Consider the following 17,942-nt stretch of genomic DNA (forward strand, 5'->3'; position numbering starts at 1 on the left):
ACGGGCTTATCTGCTCCATGGCATGTGGGATCTTCCCGGACCAGGGCTTGAACCTATGTCCCCTGCATTGGCAGGCAGATTCTTAACCGCTGCGCCACCAGGGAAGTCCCAATAAAAAGAAAGAAAGGAAGAAAGAAAGAAAGGGAGGAAAGAAGGAAGGAAGAAAGAGAGAGAGAAAGAGAGAAAAAAAAAGAGAAAGAAAGAAAGAAAAAGAAAGAAAGAAAGGGAGGGAGAGAGGGAGGAAGGAAGGAAGGGAGGGAGGGAGGGAGGAAGGAAGGTCAATTCAGGGGAAAAAAAAACACAAATACACGAAGCCTAAACAATATGTTACTAAACAACCAATGGATCACTGACGATATCAGAGAGGAATTCAAAAAATACCTAGAGATAAATGACAACAAAAACAAGATGATCCAGAACCTGTGGGACACAGCAAAAGCAGTTCTAAGAGGGAAGGTGATAGCAATACAGTTTTACCTCAGGAAACAAGAAAAATCTCAAACAACTTAAACTTACACCTAAAGCAACTAGAGAAGAAAGAACAAACAAAACCCAAAGTTAGTAGAAGGAAAGAAATCATAGGGGCTTCCCTGGTGGTGCAGTGGTTAAGAATCCGCCTGCCAATGCAGGGAACATGGGTTCGAGCCCTGCTCCAGGAAGATCCCACATGCTGCGGAGCGACTAAGCCTGTGCGCAATGAAAGCAATGAAGACCCAACGTAGCCAAAAATAAAAATAAATAAAAGAAAATAAGTAAATTAAAAAAAAAAGAAAAGCTATGATGAACCTAAAGAAGGACTTGGTCTCCCTATTTTACAGATGAGCCACCCCGGACCCCCAGTTAGTCTGGGACCTCCACACAAGTCCCACCACGCTGCTTCTCGGTTTGAACAGGCCACACTTTTAAAAAGCCTAGGACAGCCCCAAAGAGATGTAACGGAGACAGACTGAGGACGATATGCCTAGTTAAGCCAACTAAACAATCAGATTAAGAAACTATAAACCAAGAGGTCCTGGCATGGTTGCTTTTTTCTTTCTCATTTTATGGTTATTTGAGCTTTTCCTGCAACTACAAAAGCAACACAGGCTCATTTTTTCTGTTTTTAAAGAATAAGGGTCCCAGTCTGCAGACGCAGGGGCTGACAGAGCAGAGGGACCCTTCTTCCCTAGGCGGGGGAGGGTGGGGGAGAGGGTACAGAGAAGATGGACAACGCGGAGCTAAAGCAGATCCCACCCCACACGCCGTTCTGAGCGGCAGGAGGTGGGCTGTGGGCGCTGGAAGTGGAGAAAAGCTGAGGACGGCGACTGAGACTGGAAAAAGGAAGGCGGGTAGGGGAGGTGGCAAGAGAGAGCTGAAACTCAGCACCGTGGGCCAGACAGCGCTGGAACCGCGGTTCCCAATAAACGCCACAACAGCCAGGCCTTTCATGCACAAGCGCAGCCTGGACCCAAAGCCCTGCAGGGGGCTGGGGGTTCGCCATGGAGGGCAGGACGAAGGGGAGCAGCCTGCGAAGCCAGGTGACAGGAAACTGCGAGGGACTGGAGGTCCTGAGGCCTGCAGGATGTGCAAGGGAGTCAGGTCGGCAGAGGTGTGTGTGTGTGTGTGTGTGTGTGTGTGTGTGTGTGTGTGTGTGTGTGTGTGTGTGTGTGTGTGTGTGTGTGTGTGTGTGTGTGTGTGTGTGTGTGTGTGTGTGAGATTTATCCTCTTCAATGGTACATTTTCCATCATTTAGTCTAAATTTCATTCTTTCAATTTCTTGATATTCTCTCAACTTAGTATGATGTAAGATACATAAGTATGACCAAAAAATAAGCCTGCAAGGTGGAATTTTAAGAACTCAGAGGAGAAAAAAAAATTTTTTTTTTAATTAAAAAAAAAAAAAGTTTCTTGGGCTTCCCTGGTGGCGCAGTGGTTGAGAGTCCGCCTGCCGATGCAGGGGACACGGGTTTGTGCCCTGGTCTGGGAAGATCCCACATGCCGCAGAGCGGCTGGGCCCGTGAGCCATGGCCGCTGAGCCTGCACGTCTGGAGCCTGTGCTCCGCAACGGGAGAGGCCACAACAGTGAGAGGCCTGCGTACCGCAAAAAAAAAAAAAAAAAAAGAATGGAGCATTCAGACAGCCTACCCCAGTGCCTTGGCTCCAGTGCATTCAGTGCCACTGCAATTATGTTCTTGTATGTTCTTTCCATCAATCTGCAGTCATGAAAGATTTAGTTTGTGCTTTCAAACCAGACCAGTAATGTATGCCATACGAACCAGTATCTTCTTCTCAAATTACTGAATCTGAAGAACAGAATATTAACCTTTAAGGGAAAAAAACCAATGAAATATTAAGTGAACAAAAGCCAGGTCTCAATAATGTGCTGGCACACTGTCCACACTGTGAACAGTAAACTTATGTAACCTTTCCAGAAAGGTCTTTGAAACTGAAACAAAACAGGGCAAACTGAGAAACACACAAGGAGCCAAGGCTCTGGGAGAGGAAAGCCAACCTCACGGGGGTGGGGAGGGGACGACACTGGGCTTTTCCCCATCCCGGCAGCCACTCTTCAGCCTCCTGCCAGGTCCTTCTCCTCCACAGACGTCGAACTGTGGCGGTGCCTGGGCTGGGTCCTGGGTTGTCCTCTTTAGCTACGTGCTCTCTGAATAACCTCCCAGGATCTCAGTCCCATGTAGTTAGAAAGGATGCCTGGGTGTCTCCAATCCGTCACTCAGCAACTCCACGGCAGGGTCAAAGCAGAAACCCCTCCACCCACCAAAACCTCCTGAGCCTACCTTCTGTCTCTATAAATGGTGCCAAGGTCAAAAACCAGGACACACCCTTCATTCCACTCTTTTCCCAACCTCCCCACACCTAACCCGTCAGCAGGTCCTGCGGGCTGGACCTCCAACACCGACCCAGATGAAGGCTGCCCCACCCGGGCAGCACAAACCAGCGCTCCGTTTCCACACTCACTGCCTCTGTGCGCCCATAACGCACTCCCCGATCAGCACCCAGGCCCAGTTTTTACAGATGTAAGTCGGGTCCTGCCACTCCCTTACCTATTAAAACCAGCCAATTGCTGCCTCTGTGGTTAGAATAAAACCCAAAGGCCACCCTGTGGCTACACAGCCCTACCCGGCCCGGAGCCTGTGGACCGCACCTCTTACCTCCCCTCCCACCCGGGCTGTCTCGTTCCTCTGTCATCACCGCAACAGAATGTTCTCGTAATATCCCCAGCACACCCCAAACTCCGCAAACCCTTGTTCAGTGAGAGAAGGAAAAGCAAAAACAAACCCCACAGGAACCGGAAAGGAGTAAGAAAGAGGGTCAAAGTGGGAGGCCTGGGGTGGGGTGGGATGGGATGGGGTCAGACGGTCCGGGGAGCTGAAGGGGGAGAAACGTGAACGGGTTAAGGGGGGAGAGGGAGAAGGGGAGGAAGGAGAGAGACCCACGCTGGCAGGGCTTTTTCTGGGTGTGTCACTGGGAGCACACAGGCTGCACGAGGCAGCCTCAAAGGCACGTGTACACAAATGCCAAAGCTTCCACCTTTATCCCCATACCAGAGCCACAGCCTGAAAGTCAAATGGAGGAGCTATTTTTAATCCCAACATGGTAACTAAACCCTCAAGAATTCCAAAGCCAGAGACAAAAAGACCCCCAGAGTCACCAAACCCTTCAAGAGTCCCGTCCCAGGGAAAAGCTGAGCCTGAACCAAGCTGGTGAATCCCCGCCTCTTTCCTTATCTTCCTAAATGGGGTTTCTTTGTTTAATAGGAAATGAACTTTTGTAACATCAGACTTGCCCAAACCTGCAACACGAGGCCCATCTGACCCGCTCACAGTGAACCTAGCTCTCAGATGCAAGTTAACGACAATGTAAGATACTGGAATGTGAAAGGACAGGCCAGTTACTGAACATCTGCCATGGGTCAGGACCTCTGTATACATCACGACGGTGAACCCTGCCACTACCCTAAAAACGAGGTGCTCGCTAAGGGATGAGGAAATTGCGCCTTCGAGCTGCAGTACCCTGCCCAAGCTCACGGCCAGCAAAGTGTGGAGTCGGGGCTGTTCCGACTCCAAAGCCCACGCTCTTCCATGAAAACACGCCATCTCCCTGAGCGCTTGGTTTCAGAAAACATGTTCTGTAACGTGGACACTGAATCTGGGAAATACGGACCGCTAAGAATTCAAAACGTCCCGACCAGAAATACTGTAAGAGCCTGTCTCAAGAGAAACTGGAAGCTTCTCTATCCTGCCTGCCCCTGCTTATTACTAGGTCTGCAAACGCACTGCGCCCTGTCCCAGAATGACCCAAATCACCAGCTTAACACAGAGCTGGCCTCTCCTTCCATTTACTGATAACACTCCTCACACAGCCAGTATTTACTAAGCACCTTTTTTTTTTTTTTAATGTTGAGCCTTCTTTTAATTTATTTATTTTTATTTTTGGCTGTGTTGGGTCTTCGTTTCAGTGCGAGCGCTTTCTCCAGTTGCGGCAAGCGGGGGCCACTCTTCATCGCGGTGCGCGGGCCTCTCACTGTTGTGGCCTCTCCTGTTGCGGAGCACAGGCTCCAGATGCGCAGGCTCAGTAGTTGTGGCTCACGGGCCCAGTTGCTCTGCGGCATGTGGGATCCTCCCAGACCAGGGCTCGAACCCGTGTCCCCTGCATTAGCAGGCAGACTCTCAACCACTGCACTACCAGGGAAGCACTACTAAGCACCTTTTAACCTCTGGACACAAGGCCTCTTCTTCCCTCATTCCTACATGCTGCCCACGCTTCCTGCTTACAGCCCTGACCCTTCCCTTCCCACTTTTCTCACAACCCAAGCTTAGGCACCCTCACTTCTGGCTGTACCTCTGTAGAACCCTAACCAACAGAGGCGCCAAACCTTGGGACCATGGCATTCAAGGCGCCACTGAATCTGGCTCCCCTGCCCTTCCAGGCTCTTCCACGCAGCGTTCATCCTGCTTCCCCTGCTGGGCCTGTTCACACCTCTGTGCTTCTGCTCCCGCTGTTTCCTCCAATTAGAAGACTCTCGCTCTCTGCCTATTTACCACGCACCCACTATGTACAAACCACTGCAGGGTAAGTGTTTTCAAAACTGTGAGGTGCTGTACCAATATAAGGCATTATCTTGGCCCCATGAAGAGTCTGGATTTATTAGACAATTATTAAAATTCTACTAGAGGTTTTTCAAGAATAGAATGAACTAGTAAGCAAAACAAGAATACGTCTGTAGATAGAGGCAAAGAAGTGAGTGAAAGAGAAAAAAAATCAGAGGCAAGTGAGAGTAAGTGACTAAATGCCGTCCCCGAACAGGCAGACCAAAGTACAGACACATGTTAAACTGGAAAGGAGGCGTTTTCTCCTCCTCAGAGGCAAGGGGAAGAAAAAGACTGATGGGCATTCAGAGCTATCTCAGCTGTAATGGAGTCAAAGTTGAGAGAACTCTCCCAGCAGCCTCTGCTCTATGATCTATAAGGGAGAGTCCTCTGTCAATGGTAAAGCAAAAAAAAGTGTGTGTGTATATATATAATATAGATACACATATATACATAATTTTAAGTGAGGTATAGTTGATTTACAATATAGAAGTTTCAGGTGTATGGCATTCACAATTTTTAAAGGTTATATTCCATTTATGCTGCAACTAAGGATCCCTGGAGCCACAACTAAGGAGCCTGCCTGCCACAACTGAGGAGCCCACATGCTGCAACTAAAGAGCCAATGAGCTGCAACTGAGGAGCCCGCCTGCCACAACTGAGACCCGGTGCAACAAAGCAAATAAATAAAAAAATTTAAAAACTGGCTGTATCCCCTGAGTTTTACAATATATCCTTGGAGCGTATTTATTAACGATGGTTTGTACCTCTTAATCCCCGACCCCCTTCTTGCCCCTCCCCTTCCCTCTCCCCACTGGTAACCACTGGTTTGTTCTATAGCTGTGAGTCTGCATCTCTTTTTAAAAAGTATATTTTTAAGGAAGGTACCATGAATGAAGGAAGGATGCTGTGTAATAAAGAATTTAACCACGCTCAAATGAAGGTCTGGGCTTTATCATCGGCTGACCATCTGATTTAGGGTGGGGACTGGCCACACCAGAAAGACCAACATGATTTAGGGTGGGGCTCTGGGTCACGCAGTATCAGTTGACCTGGAAACTGAGATCAACCTTGTGGGCGGTCAATCAATCAATCATTTATGCCCATGTCACAGAAGCCCAATAAAGACTGCAAACACCAAGGCTCAGGTGAGCATCCCTGGTTGGCAATACCCAGCGCACAGTGTCTCGTGTCGACACCAGTTACGCACCACGTTCCAGCCCCTTGGAGAGAGGACAATGGAAGCTCCGTGTTCGGTGCAGCCCCAGATCCTGTCCTGAGAGCCGCTTCACCTGGCTGACTTTAATAAGCCATAACTCTGAGCACAACAGCTTTCAGTGAGTTCCGTGAGGCCTGCTAGCTAGTAATCCAACCTGAGGGGGGCTTGGGGAACCCCCAGACTTGCAACTGGTGTCAGAAGTGACGGTGCTCTTGTGTGGACTGTTCCCTCTCAACTTTGTAGCTGACCAACTCTGCAGGTGGCCCAAACTCTTCTCAGGTGCTTCAGCTGAAGGGTCACACACAAGTTGCTAACCTGACCCTGGAAACTGGCTTTGGGGACAAAAGGGAGCAAGAGTGAGTGTTTAGATTCTATACTTTATGCTCTGCTCCAGTGTTCGAACTTTTTTTTTTTTTTTAAACAAAACAAGCATGTATTACCTCTGTAATTAAAACATTACTTTAAAGAAACATACCCCCAAAAAGCTGCTTTAAGAAAACTATCTTGTAGAGTTGCTCAGCACGGATTGGAGCAGGGAAATTCTGGAATCATCAGGAAAACTACTTCTCAATTCATCCCAAGCATTAACTTCACATGTGAACTTACTGCTCGTTCCATTTCCTCACATTAACAAAGATTATGTGATTTATGTCACCAAAGGGTCCAAGCCTTGCAGGTAAGTTTCAGAAAGAATGTAAAAGCGTGTCCAGACTTTTGACTGGCTCAAGGCTGCTCTTATACAAAGTTCCTTTCAGTACTTTCTCTCTGTCGCTGAGATGGTCATTCTATTCATGCTAATATTTGTCCTTTCTAGAAGAGGATTTCTGCTTTCATAGTGCATTGATTAGCAAGGCTGAAAATTCCCAATTCACTCCTTGTAATCGAGGCAGACTCTGAATCATTGGTAAAAAAAATAATAATGAAAAATAACAAAAGAAAACTTCTGTATACATCTCTACCCACTTTGCTTTGACGTGAGATGTGTGCATAAAGAGTTCCAGTTGTTGGGCTTCCCTGGTGGCGCAGTGGTTGAGAGTCCGACTGCCGATGCAGGGGACACGGGTTCATGCCCCGGTCTGGGAAGATCCCACATGCCGCGGAGCGGCTGGGCCCGTGAGCCATGGCCGCTGAGCCTGTGCGTCCGGAGCCTGTGCTCCACAACGGGAGAGGCCACAACAGTGAGAGGCCCGCGTACCGCAAAAAAAAAAAAAAAAAAGAGAGAAAGAGTTCCAGTTGTTGATTTATGAATTATTTAGGAAATTACTATCAAATAGTCTCAGGCTCCTCCACCTCACAACTGAAAAGCCCACCTACCAGCCTCACTCCTGAAAGCACACAACCCAAATAATGTCAGTCACTCGACGCTTCTATTTACCAGAATCTTCAAGAGGTGCAATTTAAGACGTCTGTTCCATTCCGTTTTTCAAATATCCCAAGAGCCTCTCTCTTTAATCAAGTACTCTGGGGCTTCCCTGGTGGTCCAATGGCTAAGGCTCTGCGCCCCCAATGCAAGGGGCTTGGGTTTGATCCCTGGTCAGGGAACTAGATCCCACATGCCGCAACTAAGAGTTCGCATGCCGCAACTAAGTTTGCATGCTGCAACGAAGATCCCGCATGCCGTAACTAAGACCCAGCACAGCCAAAATAAATAAATATTAAAAAAAAAAAAGTATTCTGACTTCCTAAGAAGCAAATTTACTGTGCGGGCTTTCTCTAGTTGCAGCGAGCGGGGGCTACACTTCGTTGTGGGGCGCGGACTTCTTACTGCAGTGACTTCTCTTGTTGCGGAGCATGGGCTCTAGGCGTGTGGGCTTCAGTAGCTGTGGCTCGCAGGCTCAGTAGGTGTGGCTTGCGGGCTCTGGAGCGCAGGCTCAGTAGTTGTGGCCCACTGGCTTAGTTGCCCCGTGGCATGTGGGATCTTCCCAGACCAGGGCTCGAACCCGTGTCCCCTGCATTGGCAGGCGGATTCTTAACCACTGAGCGACCAGAGAAGTCCCCAAGGTGACTTTCTAAAAAGGCGACTTCAGATAAGTAAACCTTGTTAAGACAGAATCAAAAAGATTAAATCTGACTTTTAAAAAGGTGACTTTAAGCAAATAAAATTTGTGAAAGTATCAACAGATTAAATTCATCATCTTTAAGGTGAAGAGTCTAAGAAGAAATATACATTGGCCCAGATTTCTAGACCATTTGAGACAGCAGTAGTAAAACAGATAAACCTATGTGCATTAAGTACAAGCACTAAGCAGACTGCAAACGTTAAACACTGTAGCATTGCTTGGACAGCCCTTTACACCACCTGGTCAGTAAAAGAAGCTACAAAGCAGCTACGTCAACAGTTCTTAACCGCCCCCCCGCCAAAAAAAAACTGGTTACCCATAAGCCAATAAAGTGTGTCCATCCGACAGCGAAAAGAGACTTAGTTTCAGCAGCAATGACGCCTCAGGAGAGATGAGCCTTGGCGACAGCAAGAAAAGATGCAAACATTGCCCTGAAGGCTGACCTGATTGTCCCAGGTGCCCTGGCAGGCAATCCCCCAAAGATCATTGGCAGGGGAAGGGAAGATAAGGAAGAAGGTGGGCAAAGAATAAAAAAGGAAAATTAAAACTTACAAGGGAGGGAAGAACTGGAGCATTCATTCGAGAAGCCATGGGTGACGTGAGAGGAAGCCCACTGTAACGCATGCCTATAAACTACTCCTTACAGCTTACACAGGATTTACTGCCACTCTTCTAACTCCAACGACAACCCCGTTATTAGTTATTAAAGGAGAAAACCGCGGCTCGGAGCCCTGAGTGTCGCACCCAAGGTCAGGCAGAAAGCTGGGGCTGCAATTCGGGCCCTACCCCGAAAGGTGCACTAAGGAGTGACAAGGAGACACCTGGAAGAGAAGTCAAGCGCTGGCACAGAGGTGCCCCGAGGAACTCGGGAAGGTCGCAGGTGCGGGGTGGGGTGGAGGAAAGGGCGCAGGGGGCTCGGGGCTGGCGGACGGGGGCCTGGAGTGGCCGGGAGACCCGGGCGCGAGCAGCCCGCCCCGGCCCACCGCACTCACCCGAGGCCCGGGCGGGGTCGCCCGGCGCTGCGGCTCCTCCCGGCCTGCGGCGGCGGCGGCGGCGACTGCAGCGGCCGAGGCAGGGACGCATCATGCGGCCGCACTCATGGCCGGGCCGGAGGGGGCCCCGCGGCTCGGCTCGGTCCTGCCGGGCCGGTCGGAGGGAGGCGGCCTCCGAGCGGACACGAGAGACGGAGCCCAACCTGGAGAGCTTGGCGGCACGACCCCCGGAAGTGAACCTCGCGTGGTCAGCGGCGCCGCGTTTGCGCAGTTCCGGTCGCGCCGCTCCCGGCAGCGGAGAAGGGTGTTTGAGGTGGTTTGCTGGGACTCGGCGGCCGGGATCCCTTTGGGACAGAGGACCTTAAAGACTGACATTTCCCAGAGAAAGGCGACTCTTAGTCGCAAGGTCCCCTCGCTAAAATAAAGGGACCCATTCAAACTGAGGTCCGGAAGAGAAAGGATGAGGGCTACGTGCTACCGCAAGGTCCAAGCCGCGCGGCTAGGCTTTTTGACTCGGGGAGGAGTTCTTGCCCGGGTTTACTGAGCCCGTGGTGGCCCTCCTGAGCCAGCGTTAGGTGTGACCTGGACGGCGTGCGAGGACGGAACACGGGTTAATGGAGAAGCGCGAGTGGGAACGACGGAGCCAGAAAGCACGTGGGGAGTAGGGGAAGCGCCATTGGATGCGCGATTCCTGATTCGCTGAGCCTCTGGTTCCCCTCTGAGCGACCTGGAAACCATGGCATCCCAGCGATTCCTTCCAGATGCTAAGTCCTAAGGTTTTTGAAGGTGGAAACGTGGTTGGGTTTTTTGGGGGGGTGGGAGTGGTATTTCCTACAATATTTGGGACAATTTCCGCAGGGCTGGGAAGTAGGCGCTCAGTGTTTGTTATTAAACTCTTTAAGTACCCACTAACTTGTAAGATTGATTAGAAACAGTCATTGCAGCTGCGGGATCTATCAGACTCCCACTGCCTGCAAGCCACCTTTTCACAATTTACCGTTCTTACTCCCAGGAACGCTTATCCAGCCAAGCTTTTGGAAGTAAGGGGTGCATTAATCATCAAAATTTGAACTTTGAAAGCTTAAAATTTTGTTACTGTACCTCTGCACTCACAATGGGACTATGCATTCAGTCAACCCTCATTGAGCCTCCTATCTCCTGGTCTGTTTATTCCCACGTGGAAGAAAAGTGGGGTAGGCCTCCAATCCGTGGTCAATTCTTTTTGCATAGGCTGAAAGAAAGGATGATTGTGTTTGGAGAACATCAAGACTACAAGTGCCTGCTATGCTTAAGATATACTTGCTATGAGCAAATTAAGAGTATCTTTTTTTTTAATTGAAGTATAGTTGATTTACAATATCGTGTTAGTTTCAGGTGTACAGCACAGTGATTTCAGTTATACATAGATATACGTATGTATCTATTCTTTTTCAGATTCTTTGCCCTTATAGGTTATTACAAAATATTGAGTAGAGTTCCCTGTGCTATACAGTAGGTCCTTGTTGGTTATCTATTTTATATATAGTAGTGTGTATGTTAATCCCAACCTCCTAATTTATCCCTCTCCCCAAAAGAGTATCTTTAAAAAAAAAAAGAAAAGCTTAAATCATGACTGTCATACAAATATAAACACATGTCAGAGATTTAATTTAACTCACTGATTCATGAGGAAGTAGGTAAGGTGATACATGTGGTTCAGAGATGAGTCCGAAAGGCAGGCACGTGTGCAGTGAGGAAGGCTGCAGTGAATTTGCTTAGTAGCTGCTTCTGGCTTCTTCTACAATGGGGAAGTCAATTGAACTTCTACCAGACGAGATTCATTTGTATGTCTGATGTCGGTGGACAAAAATTGTTACCAGGTTGGTCAGCTGGACCTGCGCCGGGGTCCTAGCCCCAGCCGAGACCTCTTGTCTTTTTCCGATCAGATTCGCACAGACAACGATGAAACCAGTGCTGAGACTGGAACAGTACCAGCTGTATTTAGTGGCCAAAGAATGGAAAGGGGGCATCTAGTTCGCAAATCGACTTCTCCACCCAATTCAGGGGGAGCCACCAAATATATTGGCAGGTCGAGGTTAAAAGGAGGGAATTGGAAGGAGTGGGAGGAATATTCCTGACTTACTGGAGAACGGGTGTGGTTTGGACCTTGAACCGTTGCAACTCTCCTTTTCAGTCCTTATATGGGCTTTTCTGGTTGTTGTCATGGCAGTTGTCAACTTCCTGGCCCTGGTGGGTGTGTCATTTAACATATGCTAATATATTACAGAGTATAATGAGGCTCAAGGTCTACGGGAAGTCAAATCTTCGGCCATCTTGGGCCTGGTTGGTTCTAACCAGTTCTTATTTTTTTCTGTTTGCATCTTCCTCCTGAAACTTAGATAAGAATAATTGGTTTCCATTCGAGGGAGGGTCAGGGGTATGATTCTGGGGCAACAGCCTTGGTAACAGAATCACTAGGATTGCTTTCGATTCTCCAAAACCTATAGAGTTATAAATAGCTTAAAGCAAAGAAAAAATCCATAGACCCACATAACCCAAGGGCGTGCGTGACAACACCTAGCTGTCCATTGAAGGCACCCAATAACTGTTTTTGACCCATTTCAAAGTCTTTCACAAAAAGACTCGTAATTCTCCTCCGCCCCCACACTTGTATAGGCTTGTTTATTGTGACTTTAAAATTGCATTGTTGCTAAAGGAAATAGCACAGTAAAATCATTCATTCAAATATTTAACAGGGATGACAGCAGTTGACAAAAACAATTCAACTCTTTCAAGGACTTTCATCTCTTTCTCAACAGACTTGATATGTGGTCTTCTGCAAGTCATTTCCCCTCTCCAAACCTCAGCTTTTTTTTTTTTTTTAATCTCTAAAATATGATCTCAGACTTGATTTCTAAGGTTTCTTCCTGTTCTGAGACTGTGGTTCAACACAGTGTTTTGCCTCACCTTGATTTCATAAGGCCCATAGAACCAAAAACCTGACATTGGACGCCCTTGCAAGGATGGGAAACATCCCATCTTCAGGATTAGTTCCGTTTACCCATCAGGAGCTAGTTTCCAGCTAACCACTCATCTCAGGAAATAGTTCTTTTAAAGTGGAGCCTCTGTTCAACCACGTGGAAAGATCCTCAGCCTCATTCAAATTAAAAGGAATGAATGCAAATTTAGAGTACCAAGAGACCGCATTTTTCACCTAGTGGGTTGGCAAAGATGAAAGTTTGGTGATCCTCTGTTGCCAAGGCAGCCCAAATTGATGCCATTGTCAATTTATTCAGCTCTTTGCAGAGCAAGATAGCAAAGGTGAATCACAGAAATCTAAGTGTACGCACCCTGTGACCCAGCAGTCCCGCTCAGGAATTTACCCTACAGGCAGACTCACCCATGTACACAAAGATGTTTGCACTTCAGTGTTTACAGTAGGATGTTTGTAGAAGCAAAAAACTGCATCGCCCTGTATGCCATCAGCATATTAAATAAAGTATGTTATACATACAAAGGGAATGCTGCGGTGTGCAGTGGCCTTTGAGGTATATTAAGTCCATTGTGTAAAACTGTATTTGTGTGAAAAAGAAGATTTGGGGGATGTTTACGTACACAGAATATCCCTGGAAAAATATACAAGGAATAGGTCTGTAACTTGTTAAGCTTGTAAACCATGTATCCATTTTTAAATACATAAAAATTAAATGAGACGACCCAATAGAACAATTGGCAAAACACAGGTACTTCACAAAAGAATATCCAAAACATGAAAAAATGCTCATTTTCATTAGTCATCAGGGAAATGCAAACTTAAACCACAATGAAATCGTATTTACACACCCACTAGAACGGCTAACGTGAAAAAACAAGTGCTGGCAAACGTAGAAAAACTGGGACTTCCATACACCTCACTGCTGGGGGTAGGGATGTGATGATTAAACCGCCCAGGGCAGCTGTTAGGAGTACCTGCTGAAGGTGGACCAAAAGACTTGTGCTAGAATGTTCCCACAATACACAGTACAGTGTTGTTCACAGATGTTTAGGTTGTTTGTAGTTTGGGGGTAGAATGAATGAATCGTGGTATACGTATACAGTGAAATACGGTACAGAATGAAAGTACACACTACATACAACAATACAAATAAATCTCACACAGGATGTTGAATAAGAGAAGCAAGACATGAAAGAGTACATACTGTATAATTTTATTAATAAAAAGCTCAAAGCTGGGCAAAACTGATCTTTGGTGGAGGAAGACAGGGCAGGGCAGTGATGACCACTGAGGTGGGGATGCTAGGGTGCCAGTTATATTCTATTTCTTGACCTGGGTGCTGGTTGTATGAGTGTTCACTTGGCAAAAATTCAGCCATGTACATTTATGATTTGTATGCTGTACTTTAAGTAAACAGTGGGAGAAAGAGAGAGAGACTTTCAACGGTTGGTTGTACAATGGAAAATCAGAAATTTCTTCAGAAGGGAGTTTGGGTGGTTTCTTACTTATTCCACTGAGATCGTGATGTTGAACGCATCAGGAAGCCGGAAGGTTTAAACTCCACAACCCGTGGTGTTGAACAAGGCCCAGGAAGTCCAGAAACCCAAAGTGGTATGATATGTTCCTGAATTCCTTTTCACTGGGCCACCTCACCTCCAGCTGTGGGTAAAGCCTGCTGCGGCAGCAGGCCTGTGCTTGGGGCTCTGTGTCCCCTGGATGTCCCAAGCTTGCTCTCTCAGGCCCTTCAGGACTTGACTCGCAGCACATCTTCCTCCCCGGCAGCCTATTGAAAAATTCTCCCTCTCTCCCATTCCTGCAACAGTTCACTTCCCCCTCCCTGCTTTGCTCCTGGTCACAAGTCAGCTAACATCCTCTGTCACTTAGTTATGCCATCGTTTATCCCTCACTGCAATGCAAGCCTCGTGAAAGGCAGGGATTTTGTTGGTCTCGTTCGCTGTCAAAATGCAGCGACTCAATAAATATGCATTGAATGAATGAATGAACATGCCATGGTTGGCCCCTTTTTCAGACGAAGAAACAGGCCCAATGAGTTTAAGGAGTGTGCTGAAGGTCATACAGCTAGGAGAGGAGCCTCGCTGCCTCATAAACTCTCTTCATCCTCATGTCTGTGAAACTGGTACGATCTCTTTGTGCAGCTGAGAAAACAGGCTCAGTTAAGTGATCGCCCCAAAGAAGCAGAGCCCAGCTAGCCTGCAGACCTCTTTCTGTCCAGCTCTGAAGATCCTGCTCTTTATACCATAACATTCTCTCTAAGGAGCCAGAGGCCATGCGCTATACATAGCAGCTCTATACCAAGTCCTGAGGGCTCACCTGGGATGTGATCCCCAGCTCCTCCTACCAGGACCTGATCCACCAAGTTGCCTGGAAGCAAGTCCCTGCCCACTTGTGCTCTGGCTCCAACAACTCAGTCCTCTTCTTTTCCTCCACCTCCACCCCCCAGATCCTTATCTTAAACCTGTGTTGGTTCATTCAACAAATATTTAATCGCCTACTCTCGGAACCATGTTAAGTGCTGCAGACACGGGGGTGAGCAAAACCAAAGTTCCTACCTGTCGTGGAGCTCAGAGACTAATTAAACTGATAAAGTGGAGAAGCCACATTGCCTGCTTTATCCTGTATAGTTCTTTTTTGGATTCATCCTCTAATCAAAGTATTTTGAATATTGATTCACCCATCAAATGAATATACTATTTCTCCCACCTTTTCTTCATGCTCATTATACAATATCACAAGATATCTTAGCAAATGCTTGGTTCCGGGTATCTGCTGCTTTCCCTTTTTTTTTAAAATAAATTTATTTATTTATTTATTTTTGGCTGCGCTGGGTCTTCTTTCCTGTGCGCGGGCTTTCTCTAGTTGCGGCGAGTGGGTACGACTCTTCGTTGCGGTGCGCAGGCTTCTCATTGCGGTGGCTTCTCTTGTTGCAGAGCACGGGCTCTAGGTACGCGGGCTTCAGTAATTGTGGCACACAGGCTCAGTAGTTGTGGCACACGGGCTTAGTTGCTCCGCCGCACGTGGGATCTTCCCGGACCAGGGCTCGAACCCCTGTCCCCTGCGTTGGCAGGCGGATTCTTAACCACTGCGCCACCAGGGAAGCCCCTATTGCTTTCCGTTGCCTGACCCAAATCCACCCCTCTTCTACTGGCAAGAGCACCTCAGTTTCCCATGGGCACCCACCCTTCCCTCCCTCTCCACCCAGTAGTTAGGTGGGGCCAATCTCCAACACCTGGCCTCAGCGGTTGGTTTAAGGGCATGAGCACATGAGCGCTGCTGGTCCTTTCAGACCAAATCCTGAGACGTTTGCTGGAAATACCGAAGGAGAAAATTCTTTTTTTCCACAGGGGCTGCTGAGTTGAGAGAACATAAGCCTGTTGCTGCTGAAGACCACTCTATAAAAAGAACCTGATCTGAGAATGAAGCCCAGCTCAGAGGGAAGCAGTCAAGAAGGGGAGAGAGACCAAGTTCTGATGACATCACTTGGCCCCTGGATCCTGCTGGGCCAACCCCAGAACTTTTCAGTTTTTGAAAAACCAGTTTGCCGGGATTTCTGTCACTTATTACTGAAAGAATTTTGGTAAATATACCTTCCAGGTGCAAATACACTACTTCTATCATATTTCCTTGAATTACGAGTCTATAGATTTCATAGCTTGAAATTTCATGCTTAAGCCAGCATGACTTGGTCTTTGATGTCAGTGCTTCCTCTTCTGAGGGGTCACAGATGTTTTTCATGAGTTATCTGGCCTGAATGCTTCCCAGGCCCAATGTCAAGTTCACTGGTCTGTGGTTTGTAGAACTCACTACCCCCCCCCTTTTTTTTTAAATAAAATGGCCATATCATCTGCCTCTCTCCAACTTTCTGGCAAGTACAGAATATCTTTTATGTGGTATGGAGAGATAAGGTCCATATGAATCTCTTGAGGAGAAATGACATTTCCTCCAAATGGAATCCGACCCTGAATAAACTCACATTTTCCAATTTTCTTGACTAGTTGGTATATCCAGAGTCAGAACAAGGCTGCAAGAGCCCATGCCTGGTCCTGGGTTCACTCGCTGAACCAAGGGAGGACTTCCTCTAGCCACAGATATGACCCTCCTCCATCCCATAAAGTCTTCATGATGGGCTTGTATCCTGCTGGACGCAGGGCAGAAACTCACAGGGACCAATGGCATGCCCACCAATCTGTAGTGCCCACATAGGGAATGAACGCCACCTTACACTCCTTCCCTTCCTGATTTCATACCAAGCGTAAAACACCCAGAGATCTGGTTTCTTGCACATGATGGCTACACTGAGCTGGTCAAGCAAACCTGGAATGGACCTGTGGTGCTGAAGGCCCCATAACTCTTGTGGAACCACAGCTTCCAGCTTTGTCCTCCACGTTGGTCCCTTTAACTTCCCCCAACAAGTGTTTTCTTAACTTTTTGACCACACCACACGGGCATGCAGAATCTTAGTTCCCCAACCAGGAATCGAACCCATGCCCCCTGCAGTGGGGAAGGGAGTCTTAATCACTGGACTGCCAGGGAAGACCTCCCTCCCAGAAAGTCTTTTAAGTTCAATAGGCCAACTTCCCTGCGATCAGCAGCTCCATGCTTGGTGCACAGGAAAGACACTTGATCATCAATCCATATGTCATCTTTTCTCCTACATGGCAGATCTTTAGTTCCTTCTAGGAACTAAAGACTTCTAGGAACTAAAGACTAAAGAACTGCTAGGACTTCGGAGAACCCCCAGTTTTCTGAAATGGACAGTCTGCCCTAGTTCAGATACCAGGGCATTCATTTAAAGGTAGAGCTTTATTATGTCATACAGCCAACCCCCAGAAGGAGCACTGTAGTTCTGCAGTGTAGTCTCTGGAAATGCCTTTAGAGAATTTGAGGCGTCAGAGCCCACACTGTTTTGCTAGGTGCTGAAACCAAGTTTGCCATAACCGCAAAATTACTGGGAGGGGGTGTCAGTTTACATTTCTGTACTTGCTCTAGAACGGAAAAAGCTCCCCTAGGACATACTTTTATTTTTTACCTTTGTGGTTTTGGTTTGTTTGAATTGAAGACACGTGGAAGAAACCGAAACCCGACAGCCTGAAAATTGTGTTTATTGTATCTGGTGAAAAGATGCTGATTGGCCTAGACGTTTCAGAGCAGAAGGTGGAATCCATCAGCTTTTAAGAAGCCCCCTTTCAAAAAATCAATCGGCCTCAAATTGCCCTTCTATTCTATACATCCTCGCTTGACTTGTTTTACAAGTATGCTCGTTAATGTCAAGACGTCACCCTAACTCTGAAATAGGCGAGGAGGAAATGGCAAAGGGCATCCTTGTTTTAAAGGTGCGGATACCACGGCGGGCAAGCAACCATTATCAGGCCATACTTTCTGGCTCCCTGCCGGGGCTCCCCCCTCCAAAATCACCAAATCACCCACTCATTTGTTTGCATAGCGGCCTGCGCCCACCCAGCTCTGCCCCGCCCCGGAGAACACCCTAGTTTTGAGCAGATCCAGCAAACGGGGTTCCCGGGACCCTCTGTTAGCGCGAACCACGGGAAGTCCCCGAGCGTGCCAGGGCCGCAGGACGAGGCCTCCCGCCGA

At 47.8% G+C, this 17,942-nt stretch overlaps 1 protein-coding gene and 1 long non-coding RNA gene across 3 annotated transcripts in view; one reads left to right on the top strand and one right to left on the bottom strand.

Annotated features, from left to right (window-relative positions):
- ZDHHC7 (zinc finger DHHC-type palmitoyltransferase 7) overlaps positions 1–9,549 on the bottom strand; it is a 30,649-nt gene extending 21,100 nt beyond the window's left edge. For both annotated transcript variants that reach the window (XR_010939286.1, XM_067720664.1), the window contains exon 1: positions 9,359–9,549. The gene's annotated coding sequence lies outside the window, so the exon portion shown is untranslated. The remainder of the gene's footprint in view (positions 1–9,358) is intronic.
- A 166-nt stretch (positions 9,550–9,715) lies between these two features.
- Positions 9,716–16,208, top strand: LOC137215429 (uncharacterized). Its single transcript, XR_010939287.1, has 2 exons — positions 9,716–10,144; positions 15,695–16,208. It is a non-coding gene; the product is annotated as an uncharacterized lncRNA (long non-coding RNA).
- Positions 16,209–17,942: the final 1,734 nt, after the last annotated feature.

This window comes from Pseudorca crassidens, chromosome 20 (assembly GCF_039906515.1).
Source record: "Pseudorca crassidens isolate mPseCra1 chromosome 20, mPseCra1.hap1, whole genome shotgun sequence".
In the NCBI taxonomy this organism is placed as follows: Eukaryota; Metazoa; Chordata; class Mammalia; order Artiodactyla; family Delphinidae; genus Pseudorca; species Pseudorca crassidens.